Source organism: Buceros rhinoceros, unplaced genomic scaffold, assembly GCF_000710305.1.
Source record: "Buceros rhinoceros silvestris isolate BGI_N320 unplaced genomic scaffold, ASM71030v1 scaffold22792, whole genome shotgun sequence".
In the NCBI taxonomy this organism is placed as follows: Eukaryota; Metazoa; Chordata; class Aves; order Bucerotiformes; family Bucerotidae; genus Buceros; species Buceros rhinoceros.
Window position 1 is genome coordinate 7,386 of NW_010397426.1, and position 246 is coordinate 7,631.

Genomic DNA, 246 nt, shown 5'->3' on the forward strand with positions numbered 1-246 from the left:
CCCAGCAGCTCCGGCACGGGCAAGTGACACCAGCTCTCGCAGCAACTCCAGCCTCTCTCTGGGATGCTTCTGGCCCCTCTGCCTGCTGCACAACAGCAGCCAGATGGTCCCCTTCCAGATGGTCCTGCTGCCCTGCCTACAGCAGGAGTGTCCTCCAGGAGGGACCCTGCGATGTCCCCTTGGTTAGCAAGTGTTCACCATCCACCCAATGGCCCACAGAGGATCCTGGCTAAGCACTCACTTGTC

At 61.4% G+C, this 246-nt stretch overlaps 1 protein-coding gene across 1 annotated transcript in view; it reads right to left on the reverse strand.

The window, feature by feature from the left end:
- Positions 1-246, reverse strand: part of SLC9A5 (solute carrier family 9, subfamily A (NHE5, cation proton antiporter 5), member 5) — a gene marked incomplete at its 5' end in the record, with an annotated part of 7,834 nt that overhangs the window by 3,704 nt on the left and 3,884 nt on the right. The gene's annotated exons all lie outside the window — the stretch shown is intronic.